The sequence below is a fragment of the Myotis myotis genome, unplaced genomic scaffold (genome assembly GCF_014108235.1).
Source record: "Myotis myotis isolate mMyoMyo1 unplaced genomic scaffold, mMyoMyo1.p scaffold_m19_p_2, whole genome shotgun sequence".
Taxonomy (NCBI): Eukaryota; Metazoa; Chordata; class Mammalia; order Chiroptera; family Vespertilionidae; genus Myotis; species Myotis myotis.
Genome location: NW_023416324.1, coordinates 66518608 through 66541346, shown reverse-complemented (window position 1 = coordinate 66541346; position 22739 = coordinate 66518608). Strand labels below are relative to the sequence as shown.

At 44.4% G+C, this 22739-nt stretch overlaps 1 long non-coding RNA gene across 2 annotated transcripts; it reads left to right on the top strand.

The window, feature by feature from the left end:
- The first annotated feature begins 2772 nt into the window (after positions 1 to 2772).
- Positions 2773 to 7628, top strand: LOC118676669. 2 transcript variants are annotated; one of them, XR_004974181.1, is made up of 3 exons: positions 2773 to 2809; positions 3766 to 3951; positions 7410 to 7628. It is a non-coding gene; the product is annotated as an uncharacterized LOC118676669 (long non-coding RNA). The 2 variants fall into 2 exon arrangements; XR_004974182.1 differs by lacking the exon at positions 7410 to 7628 and adding an exon at positions 4820 to 4889.
- Positions 7629 to 22739: the final 15111 nt, after the last annotated feature.

The following is a 22739-nucleotide window of genomic DNA, read 5'->3' as shown; positions in this document are numbered from 1 at the left end:
GATGAACAGAATGAACTGGTGATTATAATAGAATCAGGGGCATAGAAAGGGAATGGACTGACTATTCTTGGGGGGGAAAGGGGTGTGGGAGATGCGGGAAGAGACTGGACAAAAATCGTGCACCTATGGATGAGGACTGTGGGTGGGGAGTAAGGGAGGAGGGTGGGGTGGGAACTGGGAGGAGGGGAGTTATGGGGGGAAAAGAGAGGAACAAATGTAATAATCAGAACAATAAAGATTTAATTTTAAAAAAAAGTTAATCTAAAAATAAAGTGAATAAAATATCTGATGAACAGAATAAACTGGAGAATATAATAGAATCAGGGGCATAGAAAGGGAGTGGACTGACAATTCTTGGGGGGAAAGGCGTGTGGGGGTGTAGGAAGAGACTGGACAAAAATCATACACCTATGGATGAGGACAGTGGGGGGGGGTGAGGGCAGAGGGTGGGGTGGAGGGGAGTTATGGGGGGCAAAAAGAGGAACAACTGTAATAATCTGAACAATAAAGATTTTAAAAAAAAATTTAAAAAAAGATGCACTGAGACGCTCATGAGTTACCTAAGAACATACTGCTAACAAGTGGTAGAACTGGTAGGGCAGGTCTGTTACTGGCATCCAGTCAAATCTCAGGAGGAAATTTAACACAACTTTTTGGAAGAGGAGATATAAGCTATAAGTTGAAGTGTCAATAAGTAGTATCTGAGTATAGAAAGAGTAGATGAGCATAAGTCAGAAGAAAAAAAAATGTGCAGAGATTGCATATAATTGAGGAGGAGTGTTTGTAGAACTACCATAAGTGTCATCATTAAGAAGAAGCTAGGGTTGCCAAATAGGCAACTATTGATCCCCCCCAACTAAAGATGTTGGATTTTCTATTGTGGCCCTGGAAGGAAGGGAACCACTGTTGGATGCTAAGAAGGATGATGCACTTACAGAGTCAAATTTGTAGTTTTATTGACCAATGACTTCCCCAGAAAGAATAGTCTTTGCTCTTTGTTTCCTCAGGGTATGGAGGTCCTCCAGAACTTCAAGACAGTCACAGGCTTCAACAAAGGAATCCATCATGCAGACTGACAAAGCCCTCACTGCCGGGGTCCAACCCCAGCGGGTCCAGGGGTCCCCAAAGGTGTGGACGGAGTCGGCGAAGAAGGAATGACGCGGAGACAGCGTTCAGTTGATCAGCAGCCTTGCCAGGATCTCCAGCCAAGTTCTGGTCTGGATCTCCAGAGAGGTTCTGCTTACGATCTCCAGCCAGGTTCTGTGTCCATGTTCTCTTGCTAGGTTCTCCAGCCAGGTTCTGTAGCCATGTTCCCTCACTAGGTTCTCCAGCCAGGTTCAGTCACAGGGTTCTAGTCAGGTTCTCTTGCCAATTTCTGTAGTCAGGTTCAGTCCAGGATCTTTTGCCATGTTCTCTCCAGCGAAGTTCTTCTGTCTGTAGGTTCTGTGTATGTTCTGTCTTCTTAGTTCTGTGTTCTAAGCTCTGTATTCTAAGTTCTGAGTTCTAAGTTCTGTGTCTTGCTGTCTTGTTGCATCTGTATTTATACCAGTTGATTCAATCCTATCAATCTCTATTACAAAGGTTAGGGCGTTTCTTATCTCCATTCCAGGGAGTAAAGATTATGTAGCTTAAGCATGATTGTTCGTAGTTAAAGTGATTAATTACCCGCCTGGCACTTAGTTGAGGGGTTTTATTCCCTCCCTAACTTCAGGGGAAAATCCCTACCTGGGGAAACAACCTTTCTCAGAGACCTTGGTTAAAACACATAGTGCCAAGAAGGTGAGCAAACATATTAAGAACAGTATGCCATATATGCCAGGTCCCTTGAAACAGCAAGCATGGACCAGCTCCCAGCAAATTCCCCCTTTTTTATTTTTTAAAAGCGGGCATTAAAAAGAAAACCCCGAAATGCTCTCTTGTATCCATTTTAAGAGTAGGATTGGTGCTTTCCGCTATTACCTGAGTCCTGATCTATCACCCCAGGGAGAGCTTGCCAATCCTGCACTTTCCTGGGGTGGAAAGGCTGCAGTGGGGTTAAGGATAAGGCTCCTTGGGCCTACCTCCTCCCATGCCTTTACATTTACCTTTCCTTCCTCAGAAAAGTATGGACATACTTCTTGTATAAAACGTTCTGTCTGACTGGGAGTAACCTTAATTCCTCTGCTAGCAAGCATATGTGTTAAAAGATCAATAAGGAGTCTTATTTCTTTAGACTCAGTATGGCACATCTTCTTAATCTAAAGATCAATACAGAGTCTTCTTTCTTTGGACTCAGTATGGCACATCTTCTCAATCTAAGAATCAATACAGAGTCTTCTTTCTTTGGACCCAGTATGGCACATCTTCTCAATCTAAGTTCTGTACTATCCACCTTCTTACCCTACTTATCCTCTGTAGGGGGGTCTGCAGTACCCTGGTGGAGTCCTATCCGTCCCGAGTGTGGGGGTTCTCAATGAGGGGGGCGCTTACCTAGGGGAATCCTGTTCCAGGGCTTCCCAAAGGTGTGGACGGAGTTGGCGAAGACTATCCACCCTCTTCCTACGGTGGAGTCCTATCCATCCTGAGAGTGGGGCTTACCTAGGGGTCCCTGTTTGGGTGCCATATGCCGGGGTCCAACCCCAGCAGGTCCAGGGGTCCCCAAAGGTGTGGACGGAGTCGGCGAAGAAGGAATGACACGGAGACAGCGTTCAGTTGATCAGCAGCCTAGCCAGGATCTCTAGCCAGGATCCCCAGCCAAGTTCTGTTCAGGATCTCCAGCAAAGTTCTGGTTAGGATCTCCAGAGAGGTTCTGCTTAGGATCTCCAGCCAGGTTCTGTAGCCATGTTCCCTCGCTAGGTTCTCCAGCCAGGTTCTGTAGCCAAGTTCCCTCACTGGGTTCTCCAGCCAGGTTCTGTCCAGGTTCTCCAGCCAGGTTCAGTTACCAGGTTCTAGTCAGGTTCTCTTGCCCATTTCTGTAGTCAGGTTCAGTCCAGGATCTTTTGCCATGTTCTCTCCAGTGAAGTTCTTCTGTCTCTAGTTCTGTGTAGGTTCTGTGTCTAGGTTCTGTCTCTCCTTTTTTTTTTTTGTCTTCTTACATCTGTATTTATACCAGTTGATTCCAATCCTATCAATCTCTATTTCAAAGGTTAGGGCATTTCTTATCTCCATTCCAGGGAGTAAAGATTATGTAGCTTAAGCATGATTGTTCATAGTTAAAGTGATTAATTACCCACCTGGCACTTAGTTAAGAGGTTTTATTCCCTCCCTAACTTCAGGGGAAAATCCCTACCTGGGGAAACAACCTTTCTCAGAGACCTTGGTTAAAACACATAGTGCCAAGAAGGTGAGCAAACATATTAAGAACAGTATGCCATATATGCCAGGTCCCTTGAAACAGCAAGCATGGACCGGCTCCCGGCACCTCACTACTTGGGAGATGGCTCTAGTCTAGCAGGTACAAGGCAGGGCTGTGATCATGGAGCATATGGCAAGTTCCTGCAGTGCCCCTCAATGTATGAGAAAAAATCCTTCTTGAAACATACTGTTTCCACAAAAGGATTAGAACAATTAAATCCAAAAATAACCAGGTGAATTTTAATTGCTCTCTCAAGCAATCAGTGCCTTTCCATCACATTCTGAAATGTGTTTTGTTCCTATTGCTGGTAAGAATATTGATAGATTACTCACTGCCATTTAAAAATCATTTTAGGAGCTCCTCTTATCTTTGAAGGGTACAGCTAGATATAATTTTTATTTTCTTAACTCTGTAAAACCACTGTGGAACAGATGAGCATGCTGAGACAGAGGCATTGGAAAGAGAAGAGGAGCTGCTACTACAGACACTGAATGAAAAGCAACAACAAATGGAGGCTCAAGAGAGAAGCTTCCACGAAACCGTGGCCCAGGTGGATGAAGAGAGAAACAGAAATCCAACAGAGAGAGCTACAACGTATACTGAAGCACATGGAGAAGGTAAGTCTGGGTAGGGTGTGGGAAAAGCCAAAAGGACAGTTATCTAGTTCTTCATGAAGGGAAGACCTAAAACTAAAATTATAAACCCTGAATGAAGTCCAAAGGTATATGATTCAGTGAGATGTCATTCTAAAGCCCTATGTCTTTAAAACTCAGCACCTTCTGTGGTATTAGAATTAGAGGGGTTCAAATACATAACCCAGACTCATGAACTGTTATTTGTGGTGATTATAGGTTCCTATTGTGTCCCTAAGTGAATAGGACTTCAGATCGTAGGATGTTTGGTACAGCCATCAAAGACACCTGACATAGAACCATCTGGTCTCAAAGTATCTGATTGTATGTGATATGAAATATGGGATAATGAAAGCTCTAAAATGTGCTACATTGGTTTCCACATCTGCCTGCTTCATTCTACACATCCAGAGTAAATGCATTTTCTGTCCCTACCTGGAGTCTGATAGCCTGTGTTCTCTAGAGAGTCAGCAGTTCCCATTATGCATAATGGTTTTCATCACCATACTTCAGTGAAATCAAGAAATAGTTAGAACTAAAATTCTATCTTTCCCAAAGAACTTCCTTAGGACTGAAACACATTCCTGACATTGGTGTCAGACCTGACCAGTTCCAAATCCTCCCATCACCAGTGAGATCCTCCTAAGGGACCTTAGGAAGGTACAAACCAAGGATATTCCTGCTACCAGATCTAGAGGTGTGGAAATATTGGACAAAAAGCACCAAATAGCTATTTTAATTCTATAGTGATTGTTATATGGGTCATAAAATTAAATTGAATTAATGCATGTATTGCTGGCTTTTGCTTAAACCCATAGTATTTATTTCTTAATTATAAACTCCTCTGTATCAGTAGGAAGAAGAGATACAGAAGAAATACAAGGTGAGAACAGTTAAAAACATTCCAGGTATCAAAATAATAAATTGTACTTCAAAATTAAGAACGCTGCTCTTTGAAAAAGCACACTTTTCATTCCTTCAGTAGAATGAAAAAACAAGTCACAGATTGGAAGTAACTATTTGCAAATCATAAATCAGATTTAGGACTTGTATCCAGAATATTTAAAGAACTCTTAAAACTCAACAAACATCTTACTAATTGGAAAAGCAAACATGCCAATTAAAAGGAAAAACTAATATAATTTAAACAGACACTTCATCAAAAAATATATATTTGGATGGCAATAAGCACAGTATACAGTATTATTAACAACATCATTACTTATTAGAAAAGTATATTCAAGCCACAATGAGATATCACTATGCACCTACTAGAATGGCTAAAATTACAAAGACGAAACATCTCAAGTGTTGATGGGGATGTGAAGCAACTGGAACTCTTGCACTGCTGGTGGGAATGTAAAATGGTAAATTACTGTGAAATACCAGAAAGAAATCAAGAGAACTAAAAATGAGTTAAAGATTTTACACCAGATTGAGAACCAAGATGGCGGCATAGGTTAACGCCGGAGTTTGCTGCTTTGAACAACTACTTCAAAAGTGAAACCAAAAAACAGAAGGGACATCACCCAGAACCACAGGAACGCTGGCTGAGTGGAAGTCCTACAACTAGGAGGAAAGAGAAACGCATACGGACACTCAGAGGAGGCGCAGTGCTGAAGTCAAATTCTGAGGTGCGGAGTGCGCGGAGCGGGCTGGCGGCGGAGGGCGCGGTTGGCGTTTTCAATCGGGAGGGAGTCAAAGACTCTGAGCTCCAGATACGGGCGAGTCTTTAGGGACCCAGACTCAAACGGGAGAAGCGGGACTGTCTGGCTTCGGTCAGAGCGAGTGCAGCTTTCTCTCTGAGCTTTGCAGCGGGTGCTGGGACTCAGAGAGGCAGAGCCCCTGGGGACAGGACTGAGAGCCGCCATAACTGCTCTCTCCGGCCCACCCTGTTGATCCTGTGCGACCCGCCCCGCCCAAGCCCTGCACAGAGGCATTTGCCGGATAGCCTCAGGCAAAGGCTAGATTAGTACCTCCCTAGAGGACAGAAGTTCTCTCACCCCAGACACAGCTGATTCTCATAGCCACTTGGCCTGGAGGTCAAACCCTCCCTGGAATTAGCTACAACAATCAAGATTTAACTATAAGACTGCGAACAAAGACCACTAGGGGGTGCACCAAGGAAGCATAACAAAATGCGGAGACAAACAAACAGGACAAAATTGTCAATGGAAGATATAGAGTTCAGAACCACACTTTTAAGGTCGCTCAAGAACTGTTTAGAAGCCGCCAATAAACTTAATGAGATCTACAAGAAAACTAATGAGACCCTCGATCTTATATTGGGGAACCAACTAGAAATTAAGCATACACGGACTGAAATAACGAATATTATACAGACTCCTGACAGCAGACCAGAGGAGCGCAAGAATCAAGTCAATGATTTGAAATGCGAGGAAGCAAAAAACACCCAACCGGAAAAGCAAAATGAAAAAAGAATCCAAAAATGCGAGGATAGTGTAAGGAGCCTCTGGGACAGCTTCAAGCGTACCAACATCAGAATTATAGGGGTGCCAGAAGATGAGAGAGAGCAAGATATTGAAAACCTATTTGAAGAAATAATGACAGAAAACTTCCCCCACCTGGTGAAAGAAATGGACTTACAGGTCCAAGAAGCACGGAGAACCCCAAACAAAAGGAATCCAAAGAGGACCACACCAAGACACATCATAATTAAATGCCAAGAGCAAAAGATAAAGAGAGAATCTTAAAAACAGCAAGAGAAAGAAACTCAGTTACCTACAAGGGAATACCCATACGACTGTCAGCTGATTTCTCAACAGAAACTTTGCAGGCCAGAAGGGAGTGGCAAGAAATATTCAAAGTGATGAATACCAAGAACCTACAACCAAGATTACTTTATCCAGCAAAGCTATCATTCAGAATAGAAGGTCAGATAAAGAGCTTCACAGATAAGGAAAAGCTAAAGGAGTTCATCACCACCAAACCAGGATTATATGAAATGCTGAAAGGTATCCTTTAAGAAGAGGAAGAGGAAGAAAAAGGTAAAGATACAAATTATGAACAACAAATATGCATCTATCAACAAGTGAATCTAAGAATCAAGTGAATAAATAATCTGATGAACAGAATGAACTGGTGATTATAATAGAATCAGGGACATAGAAAGGGAATGGACCGACTATTCCTGGGGGGGAAAGGGGTGTGGGAGATGTGGGAAGAGATTGGACAAAAATCGTGCACCTATGGATGAGGACAGTGGGTGGGGAGTGAGGGCGGAGGGTGGGGCGGGAACTGGGAGGAGGGGAGTTATGGGGGGAAAAAAAAGAGGAACAAATGTAATAATCTGAACAATAAAGATTTAATTAAAAAAAAAGAAAAAAAAAAGATTTTACACCAGAAAATAAAAGATGAAAAATGTACCATACTCTGAAAATCCCAGGAACAGTACTTCTGAACCAGCTCCTTCCCCTCCACAGGGAACACCTTGACTGAGAAACTTCTGAATGTCACACAGTTGCCACTAAACTAAAATTAGAATCAGGATGGTTGTAATATTGTTGAACCAAAAAGTTTGCAAAGATGAAATAAACTGCAAAGACAATGTTTCCCTACAGAGTGATTCAATTCCTGCTGAATATAGTAATAATGGTGAGTATGATTCTTACATGGATTCTTTATTGAAAGCATGGTAACTGAGTCTAGAGCTGGGGTGGGCAAACTTTTTGACTCGAGGGCCACAATGGGTTCTTAAACTGGACCGGAGGGCCGGAACAAAAGCATGGATGGAGTGTTTGTGTGAACTAATATAAATTCAAAGTAAACATCATTACATAAAAGGGTACGGTTTTTTTTTTTTTTAGTTTTATTCATTTCAAATGGGCCGGATCTAGCCCGCAGACTGTAGTTTGCCCATGGCTGGTCTAGAGACACATTAAATTATATAATGAGATGGATTTTACAATGAGGAGATATCAGGTGGGTTCTGTTCAGGGCAGACTTGCTCTCCCTCACATACCTCACACCACTAGACATCCTAAACCCCATGCTATAGCTCAAGGGTTTGCTTTGGTTTTGGGATAGGGTTGGAGTGTTGTGAATTTAAGGCAAAGCGGATGGAAGTGAACAAAGCCATGGGACACATTGATCATCATTCCTGCCAAGTAGTCTACGGCTCATAGGCTGGCTGCAAATAAGGGAGACCTGGAACAATTGACTGCAAGGTGCAGACAGAGTACAGTTCTTGGTTCGGTGGTAGCTACATGGTCTGTGGGCACAGATAGGACTCTGGGATACTGGTAGAAGAAGTAAATGGATTTATGTGTGGATGTTTCACCCTCCCTGATTACAAAATTTTTCTGTGTAATTACTGACCTGTCCACAGGCCACCCACCTCTCAGCCTTCTTTCTTTCCTTAGTCTTTTTCTTCCCACAATTCAGAAAGTAAACTCTACAGTCATAGGAAGGGAAGTTTTAACTCAAACTTGAAAAAATAATTATTCTTCATTCCTCTGAGAACCACAACTATAATCCTGCCAAACTTAAACTAGACTCTATTGTTCTCTCTGCCTTTCTGCTTTTGTGTAGGAATAATATTTTGAAGGAAAAAATGAATGTTGACTCTCAACTCACACCATATGCAAAACTAAATTTGAGATGAATTATAGTCTTAAATGTTAAAGTGAGTATTTAAAAGAAAGCTTTTGAAAAAGAAAACATGGAAGAAATTTTTATAATCTTGGTATGAAAGGGAACTCTCATGCACTGATGATGAGACTGAAATTGATGTCACCACCATGGAAAACATTATGGAGATTGCTCAAAAATTAAAAATAAGTCCTACCTGCTGTGGCTCAGTGAATAGAGTGTTAGAATGCGGACTGAAGGGTCCCAGGTTCAATTCTGGTCAAGGGCACATGTGGCATATATATTTATAATGGGATATTACTCAGCCATAACAAAAAAGGGAAACCTTGCCATTTGCAACAACATCAATGGACCTTGAGAGCATATGCTAAGTGAAATAAATCAGAACAGAGAAAGACAAATACCATATGATCTCATATGTGGTCTCTGTTATAAGGAGAAAGTACCCGCGAGACAGGAAACCACGGCAAACCAAGAATTTGGTGAAACAGATCCTCTCCCTTGCCAATCTGGAGAGGGAGTTTCTTTATTAACAGATTCAAATCCGGGCTGCCACCGCGGCAGGACGCGCGCAGGAAGCAGCAGCGAGCGGTTACAGTTACAGCTTTTTATACACAACTCAAAATAGGGGTGGGGGTAACGAGGACAAAGAGGGTTCACACATCGGCCAGGGTCTTCCTGGGACATTTGTTATTACCTGATAAGACATCCTGCTCGTTAGGTCAGTTTGACCTGCCAGCCAAGACCCCAGGCCAGATGGCCAGACTATAAATTTTCTCACTCAGGAGGGAGTAAAAAAGGTGGAACAAAGAAATTCCAAAGGGGTCTGTGCTGTGTCCTAACGGCATGGGAGTTTATCACTCCTGCCTGGTACTCTCACATCCAGCTTATCCTAACAATTAATCAGAGCCTAACTCCCTCAGCCGGTTCTCAGCGTCCGGGGCTATAAATCCCTGGTGACTGCTTCGAGTTCTGCACTTCCCCGTGCAGGGCTGGTAATTTTCTACTGCCATACAGTCTCAAAAAAACAAGCCCATTTATAAACAGAATACACAGGGGGTTGCAAGAAGCAGGTGATAAGGAGGAGCAGAAATGGGTAAAGGAAATCAAAATTACAGGCTTACAGATATAAAATAAATAAGTCATTAGGATGTAATGTACAGCATTGCACCTATAGTTAATATTACATATTTTAAAGTTGCTAAGATAGTAAATCTTAAAAGTTTTGATCACAAGAAAAATATTCTGTAACCACATATGGTGGTGAATTGTGGGGAAGCAAGTCTGTGTACGTGCAAGCACCTGGGTGTTTACTGGAATCTTTATGGTTAGTCTTTAGACGTCCTTGCTTAAAGGACACTGCAGATGCATGTGCCTTCTCAGGGATACTTACCCTACTGATAGTATCTAATATTTAATTTTAGTTCAAGCTCTAGTTACAATAAGAGCCTGAGGAGGCAGGTGAACTGGACTGTTTGGTTTCTTTCCCAGAAACGTGTGTCAGAGTAATCATTCATCCATTGTGTGTTTCCTTCCACGTCCTGCGTGGTTTAGGGTTCAGGATCTGAAAGAGGAGCTGCACACAAATGAGAGAGAAAAGAAATGAGATAATTTGTAAATATTGGGGGACCAGGTGGGCAAGTCCAGAAGGACTTCCACTGATGCTCAGGCAGCTCCAACCTTTTATTTGATCTGGGGTAGCCCTAGGGTAGCTGTAGGCAAACTACGGCCCACGGGCCGGATGCGGCCCGTTTGAAATGAATAAAACTAAAAAAAAAAAAAAGACTGTACCCTTTTATGTAATGATGTTTACTTTGAATTTATATTAGTTAACACAAACACTCCATCCATGCTTTTGTTCTGGCCCTCGGGTCCAGTTTAAGAACCCATTGTGGCCCTCGAGTCAAAAAGTTTGCCCACCCCTGCCCTAGGGTAAGGAGGTTTCAATGACACACAGATTAGCTCATCAGCAGACAATTTCCAGAAATAGGCAGAATATCTAATCAACAATAATCAACAAGGATTTACATGAGTATCTAAGGAATTAAGTGAATTAAGGTGGGGAGGATGCTTCAGCTACCATTATCTAGATTAACTGGGTGGTGCACAGCTCCGACCTTTGCTAGGGCTTCAAAAGTCACTAGCTTTTGGGGGTCTCTACTCTTCTCTGCTCGTGAAGACGATAGGTGGTCTCCAACAAACCATAGCTCAGGATTTGCAGGTCAGCCCTGAAAATGAATGTAACTAGACTTACTATGGTGATCATTTTGCAATATATACAAATATCAAATCACTATGTTGTACACATAAAACTAATATGTTATATGTTAATTATAACAAAAAAAGGAATTAAAATATTTCACCCATTAAAATGTCATAATAATAGTGATTCAGGGTTTTTTTGTTTTTTGGGTGTTTTTTTTTTTTTTTTTTTTTTTTTTTGGTGAGCAGGGTACAATGGTGATTTATTTCCTGGGTTCTTGTCCAGATGGATTCAAAGAATGAAGCCACAGGCAAAAGTGGTAGATGAGTAGTACAGAAACTTTCTTGCAAACAGATAGTATCTCTAAAACTTACAATTCTAGGTTTATATTCCTAACACACTATCTCCCCTGGCTAAGATAGGAGAGACAGAAGGGTCCCCTAAAGAGGGTGGCCACTGCTCTCTTTGTCTTGAGGTATTAAATATTCTAGAGACGCTTCCCTTAATCTAGGACCCCTGTGCTTTCCTCATTGGTCACTCTGCTACATAGTATTAGTTTCAAAGATCAAAGCCCACATGATGCCCCCCTCTTCCTTTTCCCTTATTTTGCACCATTCCTCTATCCTCTGTGAAAATGTTTCCTCCCCTCCGCCCACCATATCCTGTGACTTTCCTTTATCCTCTGTGAATGTATGTCTTTCTCCTGCCTTATCCTGTGACATTTCTCTGTACTTCACATATCCATCTTATCTAGTCAGGTTGGAGTTGCTTTTGCTCTATCTAGTGGTTGCTTTAATACCTATCAACCATGTCTTGCCAAGCCTTGAGAATAAAACCGCTGGCTTCTCTGCTCAAAGAGTAAAACAGCCTCTTTTTTTTTTCCTGACCAGAGATGTTTTATTACCACCATGGCTCTCCCAGCTGCCCAGGTCAGGGCTGCTTTCAATCTAACTTATGGCTGCTTAATTGTTCAGGACAAGATGACCCTATCCTCTCTGGACCCCCCTCCCTTCCTGTCTGCCTAATTAAGCTAGCTAGCTACTCTTATCAAAAGCAAAAAGCAAGACACCAACTAAGAGAAAATAATTAAAATGCAACGATCAATCAAAGAACTCGTATTCAGATTATATAAGCAACTCCCTTGCCTGGCTGGTGTGGCTCAATGGTTGAGCATCAACCTATGAACCAGGGGGACATAATTTGATCCCAGTCAGGGCACAGGCTCATCCAGGCTCAATCCCTAGTGGGGGGCAGGAGATGGCCAATCAAATATTCTCTCTCACCACTGGTGTTATTTTTCTCTGTCTCTCTCCCTTCCTCTCTGAAATCAATTAAAAAAAATTTTTTTAAGATTAAAAATAGAGGCAGGGCTAGTGGGAGGGACAGGAAAAAAAAGATTAAAAATAAATTCCCTTCACTCAGTAATTTTAAACCTTCTTTTCTCAAGGCACATATAAACTAATTACTATGGGTGCTCTTTTAGGAATTAGTATATGTGTGCCATGAGAAAAACAAAAAGGTTGAAAATCCCCGCCTTAAATGATTCTCACATACTGAAACTTTATACCCTTAAAAAATACCTCCGTCAATAAAAATATATATACACATAAATTTTTAATGTAACAAAACTAACATGCAAATTTTATTTGTGGCTATCTTTTAGAATAACACAAATATTCTAGAGACTGTTACTCGAAGTACACTGGAAATAGAGGAAATATGCCTTTCTCATACCCGGCATTTAAAATAAAATGTTCCTAGAAAGTTTTTCAAACAGCCTCACCTGAAAACAAAAAGCAGGAAAACTGCACAGACTTCATTATACTAAACAGAAAAGAGCTGTTTTCTTGACATCTAGTCTATTCCTGAGAAATTAAGAGCTTGTTCCTGCTTCCACTTTCAAAGGACATGAGTTATATACAAATACTTTCCATTTGTCCTTAATCAACACAAGGTATTCCTCACTCTTGAGAAAATGAAGAGCCAGAGACTTTGAATTGATAAAAGGGCTGATCAACTGCCCTAGGCAGTGAGGATAAAGGGAGACTCACAGCACCAGTATTTCAGTCCACATTTACAAACACAGAGCCATGGATGAGCCTAATTTGATCTTCCTCTTAACACACTGACTCATCATTGGAGGAAATCCCAAATCAATCACCAGGGCCTTGTGACCCAATGAACTGCTATCAACAAACCACTAGCCCTATGCAGCAAAAGGTTGCAGGTTCAGTTGCACGTCAGTACACTTGCCCAGTATGTGCGCTTGATCCCTGGTGTGGGGCATGTGGGAGGCTGTTTGGCTCTCATGTCGATGTTCCTTTCTCTCTCCGCCTCCCTTCCTCTCTCTCTAAAAATCAAAAACAAACAAGCAAACAAAAACATTAAATATCTGCCCTAGTCGGTTTGGCTCAGTGGATAGATTGTTGGCCTGCGAACTGAAAGGTCCCAGGTTCGATTCCGGTCAAGGGCACATGCCCAGGTTGTGGGCTCAATCCCCAGTGGGGGGCTTGCAGGAGGCAGCCGATCAATGATTCTCTCTCATAATTGATGTTTCTATCTCTCCCTCCCTCTTCCTTCCACTCTGAAGTCAATAAAAAAATATATTTTAAAAAAATCATTAAATATCTTTAAACTGTATTTACTGGTATGTGAAATGCTAATAATGAAACCTACATTATATGCAGGTGCTGAAGAATACATTAAATTTAGTTACTAACACCTGTGAAGAGTTTAGATCCACAGTGGTGTTTGCATTCACTACGTGTTTAGTGATTGTGATACCAGGGACCCAGCACACATGGGTCTGGCCCAGGGGTGGGCAAACTTTTTGACTCAAAGGCCACAATGGGTTCTTAAACTGGACCAGAGGGCCAGAACAAAAGCATGGATGGAGTGTTTGTGTGAACTAATATAAATTCAAAGTAAACATCATTACATAAAAGGGTACGGTCTTTTTTTTTTTTTTTGGTTTTATTCATTTCAAACGGGCCTGATCTGGCCTGCGGGCCGGAGTTTGCCCACGGCTGGTCTGGCCCCACACAGCAGAAGGAAGTGCTAGACCATTGCTGCATTTTCCTATTCTTTTTGTCCCCTTTTTTATTTTACTGAGCTGAATAAAATGAAATTTAATGCTTTTATGCAAGTATTCAAGAAGATATTGGAGAAACCAAGATGGTGGCATAGGCAAACACCGGAGTTTGCTGCCACCTCACACAACCACTTCAAAAATACAACTAAAAGACGCAACGGACATCACCCAGAACCACGGGAAGGCTGGCTGAGTGGAAATTCTACAACTAGAAGGAAAGAGAAAAGCACACTGAGACTCAGAGGAGGTGCGGAAATAAAATACTAAGGTACAGAGGCACACGCGGAACGGGCTGGCGGCTGAGGGCAAGGTTTATCTTTTTCAATCGGGAGGGAGTCTGAAGCTCTGAGCTCCAGTTCCGGGTGAGTCTCTGGGGACGCAGACTCATACGGGAGAAGCAGGACTGTCTGGCATTGGTCGGAACTCGAGGGAAGCTTTCCCTTGGAGGTACTTGCAGCAATTGCTGGGACACTGAGAAGAAGGGTCTCTGAAGGCAGGACTGAGAGCAGCCATAACTGCTCACTCCGCCCGCCCTGTTGATCCCTTGGGACCCGCCCCGCCCAAGCCTTGCACAGAGGCATTTGCTGGATAGCCTCAGGCAGAGGCTAGATTAGTACCTCCCTAGAGCTCCAGGACAGAAGTTATCCCACTGCATACACAGGTGATTCTCACATCCAATTGGCCTGGAGGGCAATCCCTCCCAGTGTTACCTACAACAATCAAGGCTTAACTACAACAAGACTGTGCACAAAGACCACAAGGGGGAGCACCAAGAGTGTCCTCCTTAGGTAATTGGGGAGGCTGAACCACTGGGCCCCAGAGAACACTTAGCACAGAAAACCACTTTATCAACACAAGGAAGCATAAAAAATGCGGAGACAAAGAAACAGGACACAAATGATAGAAATGGAGGAAACTGCTGGATATAGAGTTCAAAACCACACTTTTAAGGTTTTTTCAAGAATTTTCAAGAAACCGCCGATAAATGTAGTGAGATCCTCAAGAAATCTAGTGAGACCCTCGATGTTGTAATAAAGGACCAACTAGAAATTAAGCATACACTGACTGAAATAAAGAATATTATACAGACTCCCAACAGCAGACCAGAGTATCGCAAGAATCAAGTCAAAGATTTGAAATACGAAGAAGCAAAAAACACCCAACCGGAAAAGCAAAATGAAAAAAGAATCCAGAAATATGAAGATAGTGTAAGGAGCCTCTGGGACAGCTTCAAGCATACCAACATCCGAATTATAGGGGTGCCAGAAGAAGAGAGAGAGCAAGATATTGAAAACCTATTTGAAAAAATAATGACAGAAAACTTCCCCTACCTGGTGAAAGAAATAGACTTACAAGTCCAGGAAGAGCAGAGAACCCCAAACAAAAGGAATCCAAAGAGGACCAACCGAGACACATCATAATTAAAATGCCAAGAGCAAAAGACAAAGAGAGAATCTTAAAAGCAGCAAGAGAAAGAAAGTCAGTTACCTACAAGGGTGTACCCATACGACTGTCAGCTGATTTCTCAACATAAACTTTGCAGGCCAGAAGGGAGTGGCAAGAAATATTCAAAGTGATGAATACCAAGAACCTACAACCAAGATTACTTTATCCAGCAAAGCTATCATTCAGAATTGAAGGTCAGATAAAGAGTTTCACAGACAAGAAAAAGCTAAAGGAGTTCATCACCACCAAACCAGTATTATATGAAATGCTGAAAGGTATCCTTTAAGAAGAGGAAGAAGAAGAAAAAGGTAAAGATACAAATTATGAACAACAAATACGCATCTATCAACAAGTGAATCTAAAAATCAAGTGAATAAATAATCTGATGAACAGAATGAACTGGTGATTATAATAGAATCAGGGGCATAGAAAAGGAATGGACTGAATATTCTTGGGGGGGGGGGAAGGGGTGTGGGGGATGCGGGAAGGGACTGGACAAAAATTGTGCACCTATTAAAGAGGACAGTGGGTGGGGAGTGAGGGTGGAGGATGGGGTGGGAACTGGGTGGAGGGGAGTTATGGAGGGGAAAAAGAGGAACAAATGTAATAATCTGAACAATAAAGATTTAATAAAACAATAAAATATTAAAAAAAGAAAAAAAAAGAAGAAATTGACTAAACATTAAAACAAGACATGCTGATAACAATCGGTGACTAAAATGCACAAGTAGGAAATAAAGCAGAATCAAATGTCATTGGAATATTTGGACTGGGGGTCAGAAACAAAGCATGAAGTTCTGTGAGACAAAAAATTTACCATCGTAAACATGTGCGTCACACAACCAAACAGACAACTGTCTACACGGACATCAGCAGATGGCTAATATAAAAGGAAATGGACTATGTAATTGGAAGCAGAAGATGTATTTCCTTAAAAAATTGTTTTTCCAGGTAATTTTTAAAAGAAATATGGATTTTTAAAAGAAACAGTGGATTTTTAAAAGAAACAGTGGATTATTGGGGCATTCTGTCTGTAACTAACTCTCAAGTAGTTCAGACATACAAAGAAAGTAGTATGTGGTAAAATAACATTAAGGGAATTTTTGTATTTTTGGCCAAGTTTGTGAGGGATGAATATTAATTCTTCTTTCAAAATTTGGTGGGAATCACCAGTGAAGCCATTTGGGCCTGCGATTTTCTTGGTAGTAGTTTCCAACCTCTTTACTTGTTACAAGTCCATTCAGATGAGCTATTCTTGAGGCAGTTTCAGTAGTTTGTATCTTTCTAGGAATTTGTCCATTTTTAATCTAATTTGTTGTCATACCGTTGTTCATAGTATTGTCTTATAATATTTTTTATTTTTTATTTTTGTCAATAGTAATATCCTATTTTTCATTCCTAATTTTAGTAATTTCAGTCTTCTTTCTTTTCTTCGTGGCCAGGTTGCTGAAAGTGTGTCAATATTGATGATCTTTTTTAAAAAAGTATATTTTATTGATTTTTTACAGAGAGGAAGGGAGAGGGATAGAGAGTTAGAAACATCGATGAGAGAGAAACATCGATCAGCTGCCTTCTGTACGCCCCCTACTGGGGATGTTCCCGCAACCAAGGTACATGCCCTTGACCAGAATCAACCCGGGACCCTTCAGTCCACAGGCCGACGCTCTATCCACTTAGCCAAACCAGTTAGGGCAATATTGATGATCTTTACAAAGGACCAGCTTCTGCTATCACTGATTTTTTTCTATATTTTCCCACTATCTATTTCATTAAAATCATTTACATAAATCTCTATTTTTTCCTTCTGCTTGCTTTAGATTTAGTTGGCTCTCATTTTACAGTGTCCTAAGGTGAAATGATATTAATTGAAATATGTTCTTTTCTCTGTGGTGCTCCAGGGCATGCATATATATATATTTCTCAGAATGTACTTCAATCTATTTTCTGTATCTATGAGTGTTTCTATTTTATTTGTTAGTTTAATTTGTTCATTAGATTCCACATATAAGTAAAATCATATGCTATTTGTCTTCCTCTGACTGGCTTACTTCACTTAGCATAATACTTTCCAGGACCTCGAAGGGGAAGGGGGATTGAGAGATTGGGTAAAAAAGGTGAAGAGATTAAGCAAAGAAAAAAACCAAAAAACCCAAAACGAAAAATCCTCACATATATAGACAACAGTATGGTGATTACTAGAGGCAAAAGGGGGTGGGAAGGTAGAAGAGAGAAAAGGGGGGATCAATGGTGACAGAAGGAGACTTGACATTGGATGGCAAACATACAATATACAGATGATGTATTATAGAATTGTACACTTGAAACCCATAAAACTTTACTAATCAATGTCACTCCAATAAATTTAATAAAATTTAAAAGAAAAAGAATATACCTCAAATTTATGCTAAAGTAATTCCAGTGAAATACGGAACAGTTACGCCTGTAAAGCTATTCCCTCTTACCTTCAATTAATGCTATTAATTTTCCATATATGTTACATATTATATCTATACTAGAGGACCGGTGCACAAAATTTATGCATGGGGGGAGGGGGTCCCTCAGCCTGGCCTGCACCCTCTCCAATCTGGGACTCCTTGGGGGATGTCAGACTGCTGGTTTAGGCCCGATCCGCACCAGCAGTCAACATCCCTCTAGCAATTCGGGACCACTGGCTCCTAACCACTCATCTGCCTGCCTGCCTGATTGCCCCTAACCACTCTGTCTGCCAGACTGATCTCCCTCAACTGCAACCAGCCTTCCAGTCTGTTTGCCCCCAACTATCCCCTGCCACCAGCCTGATTGCTCCTAACTGCCCCCCCTCGCCAGCCTGATTGGGGTTGGGGGGCTGATTGGGGGTGGGGCTGGCCATGGGGAGGAGCTGTGGTTGGTGGGCTGAGTGGCCACCCCCTCAAATGGGGTGAGGGGTGGCGATCGGGGCCAGTGGCCTGGGGGAGGAGCCATGGGTGGTTGGCAGGCCAGCCATGTCCCTGATCAGGGTGGGGGGGGGGGGGGCAATCTGGGGTGGGGCTGGGAAAGGGGAAGGGCTACAGGAAATTGGCTGGCCAGCCCTGTCCACTCTTGGGGTGGGGGGATGCAATCAGGGGCAGACAGCCATGGGGAGGGGCTGTGGGCCTATTGTGGTGGGGCAGGTTGATCAAAGGAGGTGCTGGTGGGGGAGGGAGGGTGGTGGGAAGAGAGGGGGTGTTTGGCCAGTCGGCCTGCTCTTTTTTTTTTCTTTTTTTTTTGGCAACTTCACAACTTTTACTTGTGGTGCCTGTGCTATGTCTGAAAAACACCTTCTCCCCCTGCCCGGGACAGCGATGGGGAGGGGGCAGCAAAAAATAGAAGACATCCCTCCCTATTGCACACGGACCCTATATACAGGCCCACCCGGCCCAGGCCAGCAGGATGCTTGGCACATTCTAGGATCCCTGCTCAGGGGCTGGAGGGGTTACTAGTAGCAGCACACGTGAGAGGGGACCTCTGGGTGACCACTGTGGTCCTAGCTACTGGTTCTGGCACTTCCTGGTCCTCAGTTCCTTTCTGGTCCTGCCTGCAGCCCTGGTCCCCCTACCTGGCTCAGCCTCCCATCTCCATCCTGGCCTCAGATGGCCCCCTTGGCTCCTGGGGGCTCTGTCCTCCCCTCCCAGCCTGGAGGTCCCAGGCTCAGCGACTCCCCAGCAGCCCTGTCACTCGTGTTCACACAGGGAAGGGGTGTGTGTGGCAGAAACAGCTGTATAAATGCAGGTGCAGGGGCAAGTCCTCTGGGGTCACTTGGACAGTTTGCTGATGACGCAAATCAGGGCCGCGTTCTCCTCCCTGAGGTGCTGGTTGTCAGCTCGGGGGTTGGACAGGCCCTTCAGCTCCTCTTCCAGTTCAGCGGCCTTGCACTCCAGGGCCCTGCACTCAAATCTCGCCAGCTCCAGGATGGCCGGCCTCTCTGCAAAGCGCTCCTGCCTCTGCATGGTGCGCTCCAGCTCCAACTTGAGCTGCTCCAGCCGCAGCGTGGTCTGGGTCAGGGCCTTACGAAGTCTCTTGTTCTCAATGTGCAGCTTTGCGTAGAGCTTCCTGAAGCTCCCTCAGGCTCTTCCAATTTGGGCTGGGGTTCTGGGTTTAGGTCCTGCTGCCTCTGGAGGGGAAGGGCGGGATTCTGGGCTGATGTCCACTGGCTTCACCTTCTCCCCCTTCACAGGCACTCTCCTCTCATTGCCAACTCTGCAGTGCTCCCTGGAGGCCTGTGGTCCCTGTCCCTGCCCCTCAGGCACCTCTACTCTCTGGGCAGGGCCATCAGAATTCTCAACCCCAGGGACTCGGGGCTGCCAGGAAGGGTCCAGGCTCTGAGCGCCCTGCTCTTGATGTGGATGGGAGCGTCTGATCAGGGGCAGGCCTGCAGCGGGGAGGGGCTGCAAGGTTGGCTGCTGGCCCCAACCCCTGATCAGGTGGTGAGCTGGCTACAGTGGGCGTCATAATGACTGGCCCAATCAGGGCCATGTTCTGCCCACTCACCACTCCCCAGTCCCAACACTGCCTCCACTGCTGGGCTATCAGGCCATTGGGATCACCAGCTCACGGTGCCTGCTTTCCCACAGGCCTGAGCCCCCAGGCAGCCACTGCTTGGGGGCTCAGGCCTGTGGGAAAGCAGGCACTGGTGACTTCACCTGCATGCGTGTGCGCCCAGCAAGTGGCTGATGGAACGCACTGCCCGCTTGGGACCACTCACACCTGGGCAAGTAGGTCGTGGGCACTGCCGCCACCGCTACTGCCACTGCCGCTACTGCTGCTGCTGCTGCTGGGGCTTGAGGCACTGACGGAGGCTGCCGGGCATGCCCGCGACCTACCTGCCCCAGGTCTGGTCGCACACAGGATGCGCAGGCGAGCCAGCCGATTGCTGCTGCCCCTCCCGGCCGCCCCGGGTCCGGTCGCACAGGAGACACCGGGGTGGGCCGGCCAATCACCGTGGTCCCACCCTCCAGCCCAGGGTCCCCCACAGGAGGGCCAGATGAGGGCGGGGCGGGTGCCCGATTGCCGCGGTTCCACCTGCCAGCCCCGGGTCGGGTTGCATATGGGACGCCTACCGCCCCAGGTCGCAGATAGCAGGCCCAGATGGCAGCGGTGCAGGTGGGATGGTGCTGTCCCACCATGCCTGCAGTATGCAAAGTAGCCGCCATCTTTGTTGGCGGTTAATTTGCATATCGTGCTGATTAACCAATGGGAGGCATAGCAAAGGTATGGTCAATTACCATGTTTGTCTATTATTAGATTAGACTAGTGGCCCCGTGCAAGAAATTTGTGCACAGGGGTTGGGGGGTCCTCAGCTCAGCCTGCACCCTCTCCAATCTGGGACCCTTCAGGGATGTCTGACTGCCGGTTTAGGCCCTAAACTGGCAGTCAAACATCCCTCTCACAATCTGGGACTGCTGGCTCCTAACAGCTCACCTACCTGCCTGCCTGATCGCCCTTAACTGCCTCTACCTGTATGCTTGATTGCCCCTAACCTCTCTGCCTGCTGCCTGATCGCCCCTAACTGCCCTCCTCTGCTGGCCTGATCTCACCCCCAACTGGCCTCCCCTGCTTGCTTGGTCTCGCCCCCAACTGCCCTCTCTGCATCGGCCCCCAACACCATGGCTTTGTCCAGAAGGAAGTCGGACATCCAGAAGATGGCTGGTCGACCTAGTCTAATTAGCATATTATTAGTATAGATAGATTATATAGGATAGAATTGCTTAAATGGGGGAGAAAAGCCTTTTTCAGCAGGAGGAGATGCTCTTGGCAGACAAAAATACATAATCCCTATATCTGGACTGATAGCCAGCCATATGCACTATACTGCAAAACTGGTCATTAAAAAATTGAACTGCTTCCTTACACGTTACACCAAACAGCTGTTGCCCTTAAAACCCCTCCTCATTCCCCACCTTAGATTCTGTCTTCACAGTTTACCCAGATTAGGTTCTGATTGGCTGGTTTCTATGCCAGTCAGCGTCAAAAGCTCTGCCTCCTAGACAACCATTGTCTCCTCACACTTCACCCAGATTTGGTTCTGATTGGTCGGTCTCTATGCCAGTCAGCATCTCTGGGCCTATTTCCAGACATGATCAGAGAGGCGGGGCTGGGCAGCAGCCCCTATGGAGGCCCAGAGAGAAACAGAGGCACTGCTGCTGGTGAAGCCCAGGGAGACAGAGAGAGGCAACAGCTGATCAACAGCTGCCACAGAGGCTGTAGATCAGACCCTGCCTCTCTCTTCAGGCCTCTCTCCGGGCCTCATCCGCAGCCCCCTTGGCAGTCAGTGCTGGGTTGTGGGGCCACAGTAGTGGCAGTCAGTGCTGGGTCACCATGGCGACCCAGCACTGACTGCAAGACTGACTTCCAGTCAGTCGAGCCTTCAGTCATTATGGACCCTGGGTTTTTATTTTATTTTTTTTCCTTCCTTCCTTCCTTCCTTCCTTCCTTCCTTCCTTCCTTCCTTCCTTCCTTCCTTCCTTCCCTCCTCTTTTCCCTTCCCTCCCCCCACCAATCCCCTAAACACTAATGTTCAACCGTGGGTTTTTATATATTAGGATATATAACAACCCCCAAAATAAATCTTGATAGTTATTGATTTATATGACTTTCTGTCTTTTAAAGAGCATGAAGGAGAAAGAACTAATGTACAGTGGGGCCTTGACTTACGAGTGTACTGACTAACGAGTTTTTCGAGATGCGAACCGTCTCTTGGCCGATTTTTTGCTTTGAGTTGTGAGCTAAAATTCGAGTTACGACCCAGCTTCAGATACCCCACCACTAGTTGGCGCAGCGAACGTCACATTGAATGCCACAACATCAGCCCAGCATCACGTGTCTCATTTGTTCACTTTAAGCGGTTAGTTCTTAGTTGAAGCATCAGTGTTGTGCTCGCATTTGTGCTTGCAGTTATTTTGCAAAACTTCGTTTTTTCAACCATGGATCTGAAGAAAGTAAGTGTGAAGGACAGTGCTGAGAAGAAGAAGCGAATGATATGAATTGAATTAAAGAAAGAAATTATCGAAAGGCATGACCAAGGTGTGCGTGTAATCGACTTGGCGAAGCAGTACGAGTGTAGCACTTCTACAATCTGCACCATACCGAAGCAGAAGGAGTCGATACAGGCTACAACTCCAGCCAAGGGTGTTAAAATAATTTCTAAACAGCGGACATCTATCCATGAAAATATGGAGAAGCTGCTAATGGTGTGGTTAACGGAGAAGCAGCTTGCAGGAGATACCATGACGAAGGCTATAATCTGTGAGAAGGCACGAGCTATTTACGCCGATTTGCTGCAGCAGACCCCAGGCACTTCAATGGACGAGGCAACAGGCGAACCTTTTAAAGCCAGTCGGGGCTGGTTCAAAATTTTAAAAAGAGGACCGGCATTCACTCCGTTGTCAGACATGGTGAGATAAAGGA